General features: G+C 42.1%; 1 protein-coding gene across 3 annotated transcripts in view; it reads right to left on the bottom strand.

Annotated features, from left to right (window-relative positions):
- Positions 1 to 14,706, bottom strand: part of LIMD2 (LIM domain containing 2) — a 30,005-nt gene extending 15,299 nt beyond the window's left edge. The window contains exon 1 of one of the 3 annotated variants that reach the window (XM_075277082.1): positions 14,680 to 14,706. The gene's annotated coding sequence lies outside the window, so the exon portion shown is untranslated. Of the gene's footprint in view, positions 1 to 2,092; positions 2,180 to 3,265; positions 3,383 to 14,679 lie in introns of those variants that run through there. The other 2 variants (XM_075277080.1, XM_075277081.1) reach the window with 2 other exon arrangements.
- Between the last annotated feature and the right edge of the window lie 65 nt (positions 14,707 to 14,771).

A 14,771-nucleotide genomic window follows, 5' to 3' on the forward strand; every position in this document is an offset into this window, starting at 1 on the left:
ATCCTTCCTATGATTATAAGCAATGTGAGACTGTATCCTCTATGATGAACAAACACATTCCATGTTGTAAATTTATGTGCATTTCCCTTTTAATAAAAGCTATGCAAGTCATCCCTCCCATGAGACTGTGAACGGAGAGGCCCCATCTGCCTTATTACACAGCAAGAGCAACATTATGACTTATGGGAAAAACTTCTGTCCTCCATGTCTAAAACTACCGTAGTACAGATGTGAAATGGAGGAGATACCCAAAGCAACCAATGACATTGCAGTGTTCATCGGACCCAAGCTGCTTCGGAAATTAAAGCTGTGATCTTATTCGTTCTTATAACAGCTCCATTTCAAGTCTGCACTGGATCATCTACACTGCTCTAACAATAGGAGCCTGGACCATAGGTTTCTGGTTGACAACCAATATGGCTGCATTTACAGCTTCAACAGGACTTCTCCATACTGATGACCAGTAAATAAAACGCTGCAGAAATAATGGATTCTGCATCATTATATAACTAGACAGATATGGCCTTCCATAAAACTGAGCCGCATCACTTATGAAAGTTCTTATAGCAGCCATGAGAGTTGGCAACGGTAACCCAGCTGTCTCAGGAAAAATAGAATTTTTAGCAACTTAACACTGGAGGAGGACTCAAAAGGGGATTATTATTAACCCCTGTGTCAGATACCTAGTGTAAAAAAAAAAAAGTCAAAATCTCGGTTTGGCGACTTTTTTAAATGCCAGCTGTAACAAAAATTATAACAGCAACACACATTTAACTTATATAGGAGCAATGCTGCACGCACGGGCTGTCCACTACCAGCTTCTGGCATCCAGAGGCGGCTGTAACACCTGATCTGTGCGGGGTCTGGACTGTGTGTGGTATTACCACGCAGCCCCATTCACTTCAATAGGACAGAGCAGCAATACCAGAAAAGGTGTGATGCTGGAAGGAAGTAGCCATGTCTTTCTAAACCGGGACAATGTCAATTGTCAATGTGTTGTCTAAGAAAGAATGCTAAAAAATACTAATAAGAAATGTATATATTTATAAATTATTATGCAACTGTCCAACACCACTGCTTTGGTGGTCTCCCCGGTATTATTGACTAGTCCTGCTCTGCTGGCATACCCTAAATGTGCACATGACCAATGTATACTACTGTATACAGGCATCACCACTGAGTCAGTGAATGGCTATAGCAGTCACATTCGCATGTGTAGCAAGTCATTTCTGCAGCATACGTCAATAAGTCCAAGAAGATCATTGGATAGCAGGCGATGAAGGGGTTTTTTTTTGTTTTTTTTTTTTCTTTAAAACAACCCCTACTTATAAAACTTCTTGCAAAACTTTGGCCAAGCCCTTTGCGGTGTACACTTTGCTTACCTTATTAAAGATCTAATATCGATGGCTACTGCGGGATCCAGTTATAAGAGCACTGTACTATAATAAGCATGCACAGGCTGAGCACAGATAAACATGAGCACTAGATATAGTAGCAAATAAAGAGATATTGGACTCTGTTCCATATTTTGAAGGTCATAGGATCGGGATGTGGAAACAAAATTATGATCTCAAGGGCTTAAAGCCAAAGCAAAGTCCTGTTGCCAGTTTTAAAGTGACCCATCAAAAAAGCACTGAGGACAGCTTGTGACCCACCAAAAATAAAGGGTGTAGGGGCAATATGACAAACTCCAATGCCTCCCATTGGATGATATTCGTATCTGAAAAGGTGTTTTATGCTTTTCAGTACTTTGTTTCCCTGTGAGAAAAGTGACATTGGGTGTCTGGCAGCCGCTTATCTTTCCTTCTACTAAAATAGTTTGGGTGACACAGCTTTTGATCTTTTATTTAGTCCTTTAAAGTTTCTGAGTTGTCACCCATCCTTTCAAGGCTCCTGAGTGCCAAATCAATAAGTGTCAGACAGCTCAGGTCCATAATGTACAGGAGTATGGGGAAGCTGGGTGACAACCGCTGTAAATGCTATAACACCAACCAGATCAGTTGTCACCCAGATTACTTAGAGATATAACTGAAAAATGGCTAAATACTTTTTATCTCTGAATAGGGCTTTCCTCAAGCTCTCTCTGACATACCTGTATAGGATACAATCACAGACCAAGTGGAAGCGTGCAGGCAGAGGAGTGAGAAGTGAACTTGTCATCCAGTGCCTTATAAAAGATTGGCTATTATAAATATCAATGTGGCTTGTAAAAGGGCTGGATTCACTAAGGCGTGACTTCCCTACCTCTCGCGGGAGCTTAGGCTCAGAGTATACATTACAGTCAAACAGTTTCTATATTTATGCTCAGGGCAGAGCTATTATCATTGCTAGCTTGCAAGAAATTGGATCAAGTCTGCAGTAATGGATCTGGACGAGTATTATGAAACATAAAGCGGATATAGTGTAGCTACATATACAAGCCCATATCATCATGTCCACAGACACACAGCCAGATAAAATGACAAGATATGACAAGATATATTATGTCCAATCAGAAAGTCTCTTAAAAAGAAAGTAATGGAAATGAATGCAACTAATGAAAAGGGGTTTCATTCACTAGAGGGTGTAGCAATTGACATCTGCCGGTACCATATATCTGTACACGTGTCCCTTATTACCATCTGTGTTGGCAGGGATAAAAACCTAACACAATGACGTATACATGCAAACATAATACAAATTCTGCAGATGACCTGGCTGTACAATTCTGTCCTACTCGTACTACATATATAGATGTAGCAGAGGCCAGTTTGTTAGATGTCACAGGGCCAAACAACAGAGATATAGTTAAGCAAAGTTTATCAGATATAGCACTATAGGCAAAAATGATCTTCATGGCAATGCAAAACTCAGCTCTGCTACATCTGTCACTGACTAAAGTTTTCTCCCATCAATGAATGGATACTTACGTATGTCTATTGTCATAGGTGATAGGATTTTCAATCATGTCTAGTTCCCCACAGATATTCTTGCGGTTTATATATAGCTGCTGGCCATATCATGTGTTATCACGACATCTATTGTATTTTGCTTTGCATCTGCTACTATAGGTTTGCATGTTGTACATCTTCAGGTGTCACCAGAATGCTCCTGTTTTGCATGTAGTGATGATCCTCTAGCCATTATCCCATTGTTTGCTTTGCTGTGATGCTTTGTATTTGTGCATTATATGGCTGTGTTCTCCCTGCCGGCACATTTCCCAGGATTTTTGGATACATGGCTGTCTATTCCTAGCTGCTGTACATGCATTGCTCTTTGCACTCACCTCATTCCTGGCCACCCTGCCTCTGAGATGCCGCTTCCTGCCTTGCTTGCTTTTTCTCTCTCTTTCACAACCCTGGTCCTTTGTGTGCTTGTTTCATGCAACAGCCTTCCACCCTCCCCCCTCTTCCTCTCCTCCCCTATTATCTCTCTCCCTCCATCCACGGCCACCCTCCCCCATTGCTTTTCCTCAATACTCCTTCTCCTCTTCTATTGGACCCTCTGAGACTTGTCCTCCTCCCCTCCATACTCTCACTGTCCGGTTTATCTATCCCTTCTGTCTCCTTACCAGAAATAAGAACCAAACATACTGGACGCTCTCAAACAATCACTTTAAATTGTATTTGATCTATTCTGTTATTACAGATATTTGCTTTAAGGTGATACGAGGCCATTGTATATAGTCTTGGACCACAGAATAGTATTAAATCTCACAATGCATCTGCAAAAAGAAAAAAAAAACACCACTAGCAGACTGAACTTTTGTGCTGTCAGGCATGATGTGACAATCTATAGGGGTCAATGTGATTGCTGTGGTTAACAAAGTCTTATATAGAATGCGGATTGATGCTTGCAGAGCCAGAATTGTGGCTATTTAAGGCGGAGGCCCCACATTGCGGAAACGTAGCTTTTTTTTTGTTGCAGATTTTGCTGCGTTTTTTGGGGCCAAAGCCAGGAGTGGATTAAGCAGAAGGGGAAGTGTAAGAACTTCCTATATATTTCCCATTCCCTCTGTAGCCATGGCTTGGCTTTGGCTCAAAAAACCACAGTAAAATCTACAACAAAAGAAGCTGGTTTTCCTCAATGGGGGGACTCAGCGTAAAGGTGACTTTTAGCCTCTATTCACACAGCTGCATTAAAATCAATTCATTTCAATTGGGTTACTAGCACGACTTTTTGATGGTCAATTTTAACAGACCGTCCAAAATTAGGACATATCCTATTTTTGCCATTTTTCACAGATCCCTCATTAGACTCAAGTCTATGAGAGATCTGTGAAAATGGGTGTCCCATGGATGCAAGATGACCATTTTTTCACTGCTGTTTTGCATTATGGCCGCCTGAATATAGCCTTAGGCAGCAATATATGAAGACCGGACAAATCAATGGCCCAGATTTACTAGTGTAGTTACAAATAGACACTGGCACAAACATGGTGAATCTTTGGCTCAGTGTGATACATCTAGTTTGGGCTATAATCTTTCTACTTGCTATACATGTGGGTGTGGATTCAGACAAAAAGGTGGCGTTACTTATATGTGCCATAATATTGTCGAATCATTGTGGCTCAACATAAGTTAACAGGTTGTATAAACAGAGACCAGATTTATCATCTAACATCAGCCACTGTGGTAAAGCTGACATATTTTCAGATTGCCTGTCTGACTATTAGTAGTTCTGGGTCTAAGTAGACAGACATAGCTGATGAACACACAGAGCCCAGAGTCAGGTATATACCTTCACATTTGGTTCTGATGAACATGTATGACATTATACTAAAGGTAAGTTCACACGGAGGAATCTGCCATTGATTTGTGAGGGAATTCCACCGCCAAATTCGTGGTAGATTCAGTCCCGAATCTGCCTCCCATTGTTTTCAATAGGATGCAGAGATCGGAGCAGGACGTGGAAAAAAAAAAATCTGAGTCTCACTTGATATTGCTGTTTGGGAGTCTCTGCCAATTAGGGCCATTCATCTGGATCTAATCAGTAGGGGAAAGCCGCAACGGAACGCCAATGTGCTGCAACGACAACCTAGTGGCCACATATGGCGGCGGAACATGCAGAGGAATTTATCCTCATTTTCTATGATCTGAACCTAACTTAAAATTTCAGGGCTCTGGGGTTGGGGGTGCTTTATGAAGCCACAGCCTAATAATGTCTTGAGAGATACAGCTTAAGGTTACTGGGCCCCAATGCAAATTTGATACCAATCTCCTCCAGCAACAAAGATACTGGAAAACAAGGGGCCCACAACTGCTCTCACACAGGGGCCCTCAGCTGTCTGTGTAGCACTACAACCTCTGCATCCCCAATAGCGCAGCCAGTGTATAATACTTCCCCCAGATATGTTCTCATGTAACAGTTACATCATCCTCTCTCGGTCATGTAATCTACAGCCGCATGCACTCAGCAGGTTTCTTTGCAAACAGTCTGCAGCCTATATAGAAAAGGCAAATGCACAGGGCATAGGAGCGCACTAATATGTCTATAAATGAATGAAGCGCTGTGCCGTCTGGCTGCTCCTCTATGGACTGAAGGGGCAGCAAATGCTTTGGTTTCCATGGAGATCAAATAGATGCTCCCATTATTCGGAGACAGTTACCATGGAGACTGAGGGTGGCGCTTCCTAGACAGGTGTATGGGCGAGGGAGGAAACAAGGGCATAAGGTGACTGGCGGTAATGCGTCTTATACTAACATGGGACTACAGCACATTGGTGTAAGTGCTCGCCTCACCGGCCAGGTAGCCCGGCACACTCTGAACCCACTGCTATATGCTACATTGTAAGGACAGATCACCACACTCAAAGGAGAAGATTTAGTATGAAGTCTACAGAAGATATCTTAAGTAAAATTGTAGCAACCGGGCATTTTTGAACCGCCTTACATTTAATATAATTTACCTGAGTTTGCTGCCACAAATGATCAATGAAGCTGGCATTTTTATCAGCAGAGATGCAGAGTACAGCGGAGGAGCCACCGAATTTATGAACACGTGTACTCCTCATCATAAGTGGGGCGGCTCTTATGCCGGTACTGAATAAGACGACATTATAGACATGTCCCTTCACATGTATTTACTTCTGGGAGACCTGGTCTCACAAGGCTTTGTATGTATTTAACATTCTATACTCTGCTATCAGTATTGTGCCCATACCTATCTGGGGTCAGGTATTCTTTGGTATTTGAACTACCTTGTCCCCCCATTTATATGTATATGTTGTTATGTTATTTGTATATTTTACTTATGTGATTAATATATTTGATAGTTTTATTATAATTTTTCTTAGTTTTTCGGCTTCTAAGATGGCCTAACCTTAGATCTACGGGGGTCCAACATCTGCAAATCACCAGTGCTGAGGCTGCATCAATACCAGTGATCTGCGGGAGTCCCGGGTGTCTGATCCTCGTAAATCTAATATTGATATGGACTAAGGAAAGGCCATCATTCTTAGATAACTCCTATAATAATAATAATAATAAAAAACTTTATTTATATAGCGCCAACATATTCCGTAGCACTTTACAGATCAGAGGACAGATGAACACACAATATGAGACATTACAATGTGACAAAGAAATAAACATATCAAACAATAGGACTGAGGGTCCTGCTCACATTCTATGACTGAGGGGGACACAAGAGGTCAGACGGCTTGTTTGATAGGTAGAGGTGTCTGTGTATTTGTTTGACAAAAAAAATGAGTCTGGCGGAGGCATTCAGGACAGATTGCAGTGGGGAGCTCCTTTAAATATACCTCTGGTGAGAGAGCGATGACTAGTAGACATGCCTCTTTGACACACTGGGAGACATTGTGCAGACATTACGAGAGAGGCGCATCATTGGTCTTAAATAAGAAGGTTAATAATTTTTACAAACTGCCTGCCATCTAGGTCATGCTATCTAGATTGGCAGGAGTTCCAACTAGCATTTTTCACCAGGATAATGCTCCACCACACACTGCAAGGGACTGAGCGCCCACAACCTGGAGATGGAGACGGGGCAACACAGGCAGACGTACAAGCCACGGGAGAACAGACTGTGCCAGCACTGTGACCAGGGGGCCTTAGAAGACGAGGCCCACTTCCTGCTACACTGCACCAAATACTCAGCTGTGAGGGCCGTCTACTACCAAAGATTCTCTGCCCACATCCCAGACTTTATATCTGCAGACAAGAAAAGGAAACTCTACATCCTACTGGGAGAAGAAGAGGCCACTGTGGAGATCGCTGCCCAATACGTGTCCAGCTGTCACCAAACAAGAGGAAGATGAGACCCAATAGACTGTTATACCCCAAATCAGCCCCCCCCATACTCTCCCCCCCACACACACACACACTTTACTAGCTTTGGCAATGCCAAATATCCATTTGGACGTGCCAATAAAGTCTATTTGATTTGAGTTTCACAGTTGCCAGATTTATTGCCAATGAAGCATTTATGGGACCATCTGGGACATCAGCTTCAGCAACCTAGGAATGTACATGGTCTACCTACCCAGCTGCAACATCTAAGGGCAAATATGCCACATAACATAAATGACCTGTATGCCCACCATGTCGAACATATCTCATCTTATATCCAGGCCAGAGGTCGCTCAACAGGGTAGAGGGTTATACAGTTTTTTTTCTAAATAACTTATCCTTTCTCTCCAATATTGTCATCAATTATATATATATATCAACCTAACATTCACACATGGAAAATTTCACTCGATTTCAACAACTCCTCCTTAGTGTATTTTGTCAATAAATGTACATAAGTAACCAAATACGCTGCAGGGGAAAACTCTCTCATAACAGGCAATATAAATACCACAAACATGTCATAACACAACCATAAGGGTATGTTCACACAGGGAATTAGTAAAACCTGAAAACTGCAGCTCTAGGAATTTCTAGCTGAATATTTCTGCTTAACCAAATTCTGCCATGTAATCTGCAACGGAATCTACTGCAGAATTAGCAGATTACACACATTCTTGGCAGCATTTTTACTTACTATTCACTTCAAAGGGAATTATCAAGCGGAATTCACTCAAAGATCGAGCATGAAGTACACAAATCAGCTAGAGCAAAAAAAATCATTGAATGAATTGGGGAAGATTTCAGGTGGAATCCGCTACAAATTCGGCTAGAAATTGAGTTGTGTGAACGCAACCTATAAACAGATGCGTATCAGTACACTACATAAGCATGAACTCAACATAAAATAGCATCATAAAGTTCTTAACTGCAACGAACACTAGGTCACGCCTATCCTATCCTACTATTATAAATGTGAAAGTTTGTCTTACTATCCTATCCTATCCTACTAATATTATAATCCTACTAATAATAATATAATATAAGATATAACATATAATAAGATATATAAGATAACATATAATATTATTAATGTGAAAGTCTCAATCACACAAAAACGGCTGAACGGATTTACATGAAATTTGCCACATACATAGATAGGAACCCCAATTAAAACATAGGCTACTTTTTATCCCGATAAAGGACATCACTACACGACTGCAGTGAAGGAATGTAGGTTCACACAACACTAAAGGACCTGTGATGACATCTTCACAGGTCCTTGAGCCATTCTAGGATAGGATCATGCTAGGCAGTGGGCGGAGCTACACACTATTTTGTCAGCGGAGCTAGATAGGATGAAGCTGGACAGTGTGAAAGCTGATGAAAATAGAATCTCATGGAAGATCAGGAGATTACAGAACATGCAGGCTGTGTGTGGGCAAGAGGAGTATATCAGGTGTAGAGTTTCAGTGAGTACGACGGGGAATGTGTTGTTGTGCCTCTGATGGGGGAGGGAGAGAACTTTGGCACATTTCAGCAACATGCGTTCAGCCCTTTGTAACACAGAAGCTGCTCAGACAGTCACATAACAAAACCCCTGTAATCATAATTGCCCGATGTAGAAGAGCTTACGCAGCGCTGTAGCACACCTCTGTAGGCTCTCCATATGCAAACAAGTACGTACAGCTGGGTATCCTACGCATATGCAGCAGAGCCAAGACGCGGGAGCAGGTTGATCGAACCTTGGCACACTTCAGCAACATCCATTCAGCCCTTTGTAACACAGAAACTGCTCACACACTGACATAAGAACAACCCTATAATCCAAATGGCCAGATGTACCAGAGCTTAAGCAGCGCTGTAGCACAGCTCAGTACGCTCTCCATATGCAGAGATGTACATACAACTGAATATGCTGCGCATATGCTGCAATGTAGCAGAGCCGAGACGCGGGAGCAGGCTCATCATCCACAACATCAATTGGCTAAATATAAGTGGCTCAGCGCCAACACCAACTTGCAGACGAAGTCGCGGGCATATGCTAGTAACAGACATAAAAGCATTCTCATTTAACACAGCAAACAGGCCCTAAGGGTGTCTCCCCCTAATTTACAACACACAAACAATGTTGAGGTTCCCTGGTCAGAAAATTGCCGCAGTGTTCATTGTACACATAGGTGAAAAGAGAGAGAGGTGCCAAAATGAATACCATGGAGCTACAACTATGCCTGTAGATATTTATAGAACGTAAGCTCTTGCGAGCAGGACCCTCACTCCTGTTGTTTGATAGGTTTATTTCTTTGTCACATTGTAATTTCTCATACTATCTTGTTTATATATCTTCTGATTTGTAAACTGCTGCAGAATACGTTGGCGCTATATAAATAAAATTACTATTATTATTATTATTAATAATAACCTGGTGGCTACACAATAGTGAAGTCAATCAATATTATTCACCAACAAATAGTACCAGTGTTACACCATTGCAATACATTTAAAATTGTTACTGGTTTTCATCTATGGTAGCTCACAGAGGGTATGATCACTCCACAAATTCAAAATAATTCACAGACAGGATGATAATTCTAAAACATAACCTTTATTATTACTATTTAAAACCCCAATGTCATATTAAAATGGAACACCCATAATTATGGCAAAAGTAACTCCTTTGTGTGTCGGTGCACCTCTAATGCTGGATTCTCCTCCATCAATACATTCCTCAGATATGCTAGGGCTACAGTAAATTCTTCTTGGATAGATCCAGCATTAGAGGATACACAAAGGAGTTACTTTTGCTGTAGTTATGGGTGTTCCATTTTAATATGACGTTGGGATTTTAAATAGTAATAATAAAGGTTTTACAATTATCATCCAGTCTTCATCTTATGGGGAATTAAAATACAACATTTTTGGGGTTTACCCCATACATGTGAAGCAATCCAGATCTAACCCTCAGCAGAGTGCTCTTATACTCACTTCATTATTTACCAATCCTTCCTTTTCAGCCCTGATGTTCTTCACTTCTGCTTTCCGCTGTCCTCTACAGTAACCATGCAGACACTGTGTGAACACTTTTTTTTTTTTTTTTTTTTAAAAAGGGGAACCGTTCAAGAAGAGAAATATTGTATTATATTTTACAGAAATGAAGACAGTAGCAATTGACAGCAGTAAAAGATTAATAAGCATGCTAGATCAAACCCGCTTGCTCAATTCTTCTCCTTTACTGCCAATGCCAATTTAGAAGTAACTGATATAAAGGGACAAACTCTTTAGAAGAAAGTTTATGAATGGTGTTTTATACATCACACACATTTATTAAAAGACACATGTTTGGAGCATTTTGGACTGTCCAAAAGTCATAAAATAAAATGTGTGCCTGGGCAGGAATAGATCTGCACCAAAGTTTTCTGGCTTTATGCTTAAAGGGGATGTCCGGGATAAAATGGAATTCCTACACTAATCTAAACACCCTCCCCCACCTACTGTCTAAATGACATACTTCAGAAAAAATGTATAGTTACTCATATCCCTGGGGCGGTCATGTGATACGTCACATTTTCTGATTATCTAGTGACGTTCGGTTTCCAGAAACGGTCATCACCAATACTCCTCCCCCTCTCCACCCCATCATACTTATATGTCTTCCTGTCCAGACTTCTCTTCTCCGGGAAAGCCGAGACTGTCGCATTTTGGTCCTATTCTGACGCTGCTTCCCGCGTCAAAATCAGGACCAAAATACGCCATCCCGTGCCCCGTATGAACTAGCCCTAAGTATGATGGGATGGAGGGGTGGGCTGAGTTAGTAGGGAAGGGCTGGTAGTGGCGGGATAACTGAGGAGACAGAGAGGGGGTGTGAGGGAGGAGGAGAGGAAGTAGGAGAGTGAGAGGGAAGTAGTGTGAGTCAACCTACAACTACCATTAGCTAAGGCAGTAGGAAGCTACACCATGTGCAGGAGATGGCAGGAGCTCCCAGAGACACCCAGAAATCACTCAAAACATTGCTAAAAGTATTTGGGTGTACTTACTAACCCATTAATAGCACCAAGACCTTTAAAAAAAAAAAAAAAAAAAAGATTTTTTTGCCTAGAAAACCCCTTTAAATAGGACTTTTAGGACTGCTAAAAAGCTGACAGTTCCCCCCCACCCCCTCTGGTGTCAGAGATATCACTGTTAGTTTAGTTTTGGCACAGACATCCCTACCATTGTCTTACCATTGCGGGTCTTACAGCTCAACGTCATTGCTGAGCTGTGAGGAATATCATCCTGACGGTACTCTTCTATACCCTTGTACGGTTACGGAGGAATTCCTTACAGCACCCTGATGACACTGACCTGTAAGGCACACCCTACTGACAGTGGAGGGATATCGGTGCCGAAACCAAGGACACTGATATCTCTGACACCAGGGCACTGATATCTCTGACACCAGGACGCAGTCCTGAATGCAGGACTTTATCTTCCTTACAAAAGTAAACAAGCATGATGGAAGATAGCATCCATCATGTTGTTTACATTAGTGTCAATGGGAATGGACATAGAATCAGTCTATGACGGTTCTCTACAAAAGTTTAAAGTGCATTGCTTTCATCCTAGGACAGAAGACAGAAACTGACATTAACAATGGTAGTGTGAACGCCCCCTTACATGTTAAATATTTGCATTAGGCAAATTCGCTTTAAATTTTGAATGTAATCTGCAACTCATATCTGCTGCAGTTTAGCATGTATAGTCTGGAGGCGCTGCCAGAATGCAGTCATCAGACCCCACAACAAGGTGTCAATACGGCACTCAAAAGCCAATGATGCTCACCTGTCCATCCCTCGTGAAGAAGCCACGGAGACCCTCCCTCCTGCCTGCAAGGAATGGACTGTAGACCAGAGGTGTCAAACTCATTTTCACTGAGGACAACATTATGGTTGTCTTCAAAGGGCCAATAGTAATTCTGCAACTGTGTAAGCATAGCTATTCCAGTTAGGCGTAGTTACATTTATAGCCCATTGAAGACAATCAAAAGACCTTAATAGTGACCTCCCCCCCACCTCCAAGTAATGCTATTACCTGCAGGCTGTAATAGTTCCCTAATAGAGTCCCTCCACATAGGTAATGCTATCAACTGTGGTTGGGCGCTATTACAGTAATAGTGCCCTTACAGTGCCCCCCACATAAATAATGCTAATTCCTGTGGGGTGGCACTATTACAGTAATGGTAGGTCAATAGTGAACCAAGCAGATAATAAGTAGTTCCTCCCTCACATACTACTTAATGCACTGTATAATTATATTATACTTACAGTGAGGTCATGCGGCAGGCAGAACCTCCTCTAAAACACAGCATGTGTGCATCTTATATTTTCCACCCGGCATCTTGACCCCTAGTCAATGCTACTGCTGGGAAGAAGAAGATGCACAACGACATCACTTCTCTGTAAGTAGAATAATTGTACAGTTCAGGTCTCTCCCAACTTGCCTGACCTTGCTGGTCGCTGCCTTCTACAAGTGGCCCTTCAACCACAAGCTGGCCATCTCTCTATCTTGTCTTGACCAGTCTCTTTCCCCTTCAGATCATGGGAGTGGCTCTTAAATTGGGATCCATCTCCCGTTTTGAGTAGCTGGTGTAATGCCTGACATCAAACAGTTCACACCACGGTGCACCTTAGTTCTACCTATGAGGAATCATCACACAATCAAGTTTGTGAGAGTGCCAGAACACTGAACAACTGATGACCTGCACCAGAAAAAGCAACATGAGCATGTATAAAGTGCATCAACAAACACAGGGCAAGTACGTCATAACACTCAATATGATACAACTCGGAAAAATCTAGTACACCAACTTGTGACACACTAGCTTGGCTAAAACTGTGCTCCCGCCATGCTAACAGTCATATTCAGGGCAAGAGTTTAACATCTGTACCATTCATACCTAACAGAATCTGAATGGTGTTATTGTGGGTTACTAGAATATCCATACAAGTCAGTGGGGTCAAACTGTATGCCTTTGATTTTATATGAAATGTTTTTTCTTCATTGCAAATTTTGCATGCTATATTCATACCTCCCAACCGACCCGGATACAGCAGGACAGTCCGAGATATGTCCCAGTTTCAACTCATCTGCATCCAGAGGATGCAGATGAGTTGAATGCAGTGGTGAAGTAGGAGCCGTCTGCAGACAACTCCTGCCTCACCACTGTGTCCCCTGTGAGTCCGGCCTTGGGAGCTATAGGCACAATGTGATCACGTCACTCACATCGTGACTAAAGATTCTCTGGAAAATAGATTACAGACTGCGCAACAGGAGAGCAAGGAGAGTATCAGTGTGTTTTTATGTTAAACTTTGGGGGCAGACAAAGGGGAACATTAAACTGGGTGGCAGATGAAGTGGGGACATTAGACTGGGGGCAACTGGAGGAGGACATGAAACCATAGGAGTAGTTGGAGGGGGACATGTCTGCCTCTACTTGCCCCCCGTTTAATGTCCCCTCCAGCTACTCCTACGATTTAACGTTCCCCTCTACTTGCCCCCGTTTAAAGTCCCCCACCAACTCTATACACGGTTTAATGTCACCCTCCAGCTTCCCCATAGTACAATGTCCCCTCTAGTATCCCCCAATTTAAATTTCATATTGTAGGGGAACATAATAATGTGTGGGCATATAATGTTAGAGTGAGTGTATGAGCATTATACTGTGTGGGGGCACAAAGAAAATTTAATGAGAATGGGTGGAGTCTGCATAGAAGTGAGTGGGACTAAACTTGCCATGATGCGCATAGCGCTTTGCACTTTATGTCCCTCTTTCTAGCCTTGGGAAAGTTGGGACTAGGCATGTATATTGTATGCTATAATATGGCATCTTTTGCTTCTTAGGGGTAAACACTTGGCATATGCTGGTGCTTAGCATGCCCCTGCTGTATCCATAATGCTGGTCACAAATTTTCACATTGAGCTGTGGTTTCAACAAAAATGTCCCAGACAAGTTGTGTGACTAGAACACTTGTGTTACTGCTGTTGCACAACTTTTACAAAACTGAGAAAATACAGTCCCAGTATAGACATGTCTCATGGGCCACAGTCACACGTGACTTCCATTGTGGTCTATGGTGATAAAGTTCAATGCGACTTGCAACTTGAATTTTCTGTCACTTTGCAATACACTGCCTGTGACAATGCGACACATAGAACTGCAATGGGCTCTACACAACACATCACCGTGTAGCCCATGTCTTATGTGACTACTTCCTTCTGTGTCTCTGATTAATAATATACATAAGTAAATACATTCAGCTAATAAAACCATACAAACAATATTAGTGCAGGATATATCTGCACGGCAACTCTAACCTAATACCAACATATACGTATAGAAAACCTGCGCCGCTACCTGTGTTTGGCCACGCTTGCATCTTTCAGGTCGCTGCAATACTACTAGCAGCCTGCAGATGTCGACATTGTGCGTTTAGTCCTCTCTAGCGG

The sequence above is a fragment of the Leptodactylus fuscus genome, chromosome 6, assembly GCF_031893055.1.
Source record: "Leptodactylus fuscus isolate aLepFus1 chromosome 6, aLepFus1.hap2, whole genome shotgun sequence".
NCBI classification, from domain to species: domain Eukaryota; kingdom Metazoa; phylum Chordata; class Amphibia; order Anura; family Leptodactylidae; genus Leptodactylus; species Leptodactylus fuscus.